Source organism: Pristiophorus japonicus, unplaced genomic scaffold (assembly GCF_044704955.1).
Source record: "Pristiophorus japonicus isolate sPriJap1 unplaced genomic scaffold, sPriJap1.hap1 HAP1_SCAFFOLD_3860, whole genome shotgun sequence".
Taxonomy (NCBI): Eukaryota; Metazoa; Chordata; class Chondrichthyes; family Pristiophoridae; genus Pristiophorus; species Pristiophorus japonicus.
This window is the reverse complement of record NW_027253718.1, coordinates 9323-12918: the sequence shown is the minus strand read 5'-3', so window position 1 is coordinate 12918 and position 3596 is coordinate 9323. Positions and strand designations below refer to the sequence as shown.

The window sequence follows — 3596 nt, the reverse complement described above, 5'->3', positions numbered from 1 at the left end:
GTGTGGGGAGAGAGAGGAGGTGTGTGTGTGGGGGGAGAGAGAGGAGGTGTGTGTGTGGGGGGAGAGAGAGGAGGTGTGTGTGTGGGGGGAGAGAGGAGGTGTGTGTGTGGGGGGAGAGAGAGGAGGTGTGTGTGTGGGGGGAGAGAGAGGAGGTGTGTGTGTGGGGGGAGAGAGAGGAGGTGTGTGTGGTGGGGGGGGGGGGAAGAGAGAGGTGTGGGGGGGGGGGGAAGAGAGAGGTGTGGGGGGTGGGGAGAGGAGGCGTGTGTGGGGGGGGCGGTGAGAGGAGGTGTGTGTGGAGGGGGGGCGGTGAGAGGAGGTGTGTGTGGTGGGGGGGGGGGAAGAGAGAGGTGTGGGGTGGGGGGAAGAGAGAGGTGTGGGATGGGGGGGAGAGAGGAGGTGTGTGTGGTGGTGGGGGGAAGAAAGAGGTGTGGGGGGGTGGTGGTGAGAGGAGGCGTGTGTGTGGGGGGGAGGTGAGAGGAGGTGTGTGTGGGGGGGGGGTGAGAGGAGGTGTGTGTGGGGGGGGCGGTGAGAGGAGGTGTGTGGTGGGGGGGGGGCGGTGAGAGGAGGTGTGTGTGGGGGGGAGGGCGGTGAGAGGAGGTGTGTGTGGGGGGGGGTGAGAGGAGGTGTGTGTGGGGGGGGCGGTGAGAGGAGGTGTGTGTGGTGGGGGGGCGGTGAGAGGAGGTGTGTGTGGGGGGGTGCGGTGAGAGGAGGTGTGTGTGTGAGCTGGGGGAGAGGAGGTGTGTGTGGGGGCGGGGGGGAAGAGGAGGTGTGTGGGTTGGGGGGGGAGAGGAGGTGTGTGTGGGGGGGTGCGGTGAGAGGAGGTGTGTGTGTGAGCTGGGGGAGAGGAGGTGTGTGTGGGGGCGGGGGGGAAGAGGAGGTGTGTGGGTTGGGGGGGGAGAGGAGGTGTGTGTCGGTGGTTGGGGAGAGGAGGGGTGGGGGGGAGAGAGGAGTTGTGTGTGGGGGGTGGGGGGGAGAGAAGAGTTGTGTGTGGGGGGGGAGGAGGTGGTGTGTGAGGGTGTGTGTGTGGGTGGCGGGGAGGATGTGTGTGGGGGGGTGTCCGTCAGGAAGGTCTGGGTGTTGCTCAAGGTGCCTGTGACATGTTTGCCCGCTGTGTTTTTGCAGGTTGCTGACGATGGTTACGGCGTCTCGTACATTATGGTCGGAGAAAACCTCATCAATCTCCACATTTCAAGTAAATTCTCCAGTCCTGAGACGGTGAGTCTCCTCGGATGGGCGGGGAATGAGTGTGGCGGGGTAGGGGGCTGGTGGGTGGGTGGGAACGGGGTGATGGTCTCTCCCTCTCGCTCCGTCCGTCTTGCTCTCTCTCGCTCCGTCCGTCTCGCTCTCTCGCACTCTCTCATAGGATCATCGACATTTGCAGCACGGAAGGAGTCCGTTTCGGCCCATTATGTTCACGCCAGCCGACAAAGAGCTACCTAGCTTAATCCCACTTTCCAGCTCTCGGTCCATAGCCCTGTAGCTTACGGCACTTCAGGTGCACATCCAAGTACTTTTTACATGTGCTGAGGGTTCCTGCCTCTACCACCCTTTCAGGCAGTGAGTTCCAGACCCCCACCACCCTCTGGGTGAATAAATTTCCCCTCATATCGCTTCTAAACCTTCTACCAATTACTTGAAATCTATGCCCCCTGGTTGTTGACCCTAAGGGAAATAGGTCCTTCCTATCCATTCTATATCCAGGCCCCTCATAATTTTATACACCTCAATCAGGTCTCCCCTCAGCCTCCTCTGTTCCAAAAAAAAACAACCTCAGCCTATTCAATCTTTCCTCATAGCTAAAATTCTCCAGTCCAGACAACAACCTCGTGAATTTCCTCTCCACCCTTTCCAGTGCAATCACATCCTTCCTGATCAGAACTGCATGCAGTACTCTAGCTGTGGCCTAACTCGTGTTTTATACAGATCAAGCATAACCTCTCTGCTCTTGTATTCCATGCCTCTGCTAATTAAGGCGAGTATCCCATATGCCGCCTTAATCATCTTATCTACCTGGCCTGCTACCTTCAGGGATCTCTGGACATGCACTCCGAAGTCCCTTTGTTCCTCTACACTTCTGTGTCCGAGCATTTAATGTGTATTCCCTTGCCTTGTTGGCCCTCCCCAAATGCATTACCTCACACTTCTCCGGATTGAATTCCATTTGCCACTGTTCTACCCACTTGACCAATTCATTGATATCTTCCTGCAGTCTACAGCTTTCCCTTTCTCTGGCGCGCTCTCTCTCCGTCTCTCCCTCTTGCTATGGCTTTTTCTCTTGCTCTTTCTCTGGCTCTCGCTCTCTCTCTCTCTCTCTCTCTCTCTGGCGCCCCCCCCCAGCTCTCTGTGCGCGCCCCTGCTCTCTGTGCACCCCCCCCCGCTCTCTGTGCGCGCCCCCCCCCCCCGCTCTCTGTGCGCGCCCCCCCCCCCCCCCCCTGCTCTCTGTGCACGCCCCCCCCCGCTCGGGTGTAAGTGAAATTTCAAAAGTGAGCAGGCTGCTGTTTATAGGGCAAGCTCTGGGAGCGAGTGGCGTGACTGATTCTCTTTGTGTTTAGGATTCTCATCGGTTTGGCAAGCACTTCCAACAGGCCATGCTCGACATTCTCGCCCTGTTCAACCTGGACAAGAGGCCCAGCATGTAAGGTCAGGCAGAGTTTGAGCAGGTGAAGGAAGCAGCCCCTAGGAGCCTTGGGAAGACCTGTGTGATATCCTGCCGCTGGGACTTCTCCCCCTTGTATGGGATGATGGGCATTGTTCTAAACATTGACAGATTTACTGCTTCCCAGGAGCCCTGGCCAGTTGTTCTGGGGCTGAGAGGTTCTGTGCGTTTGCCAGCCGCTGCCTGGGACTGCCCGGGCTGGACTGAGCTCGAATTCAGAGGGTGAAGGTCTTGACCCATTAGAGACTGACTGCATCACTGCAAGCTGCATCACGAAGCCTCAGCCCAGGATTATTGCACAGGGTAAGGGAACTGCTGTAAATTAATTATTTTATCTGCCCACCCACCCCCCCCCCACCCCATCATGATGATTAAAGAGACCTTATTCACCATTTTTTAATTGTCTGTCTGAACTGTGTTCAGTCCTAACCCTCAGGATGCACGTTCAAACTTGTACTGTAATATCAATGCAACACCTGAAGGGGGAGCCATTGTATCACATATGGCGGTTCTTGCTGCTGGGTTTCTAGGGTGCTGGTACTGGAGGTGTGTCTGATTTAGGGCCAAGAGGTTTCCTCCCCTCCCTAGACACCGACATGAAGGTGCATTGATTTGATGTAGTTTTTGTACAAAGATTGAATGAAATAATTAAGCATTGCAGGCAATCTCGGCTGCTAAATGTATGCAATAGTATGTACTGAATCACCAATAAAGAGCTAGGAACCATCGCTCACTCACTGCTCCGTCTCTGCTGTCATGGCTGCTGCCATGTTTCCGGTAACACCTGGATCTCTGACACCCAGATACCTCAGGGTGGACACCTGGGTTTGTGTGTGTGTGACACCCAGGTCTGTGTGTGTGTGTGTGTGTGTCACCAGGGTCTGTGTGTGTGTGTGTGTGTGTGTGTGTGTGTGTGTGTGAGACACCTGGGTCTCTGCAA

At 56.5% G+C, this 3596-nt stretch overlaps 1 long non-coding RNA gene across 1 annotated transcript; it reads left to right on the top strand.

Annotated features, from left to right (window-relative positions):
• The first annotated feature begins 1119 nt into the window (after positions 1 to 1119).
• On the top strand, positions 1120 to 3382 carry LOC139250526 (uncharacterized). The gene is made up of 2 exons (XR_011591319.1): positions 1120 to 1215; positions 2553 to 3382. It is a non-coding gene; the product is annotated as an uncharacterized lncRNA (long non-coding RNA).
• Positions 3383 to 3596: the final 214 nt, after the last annotated feature.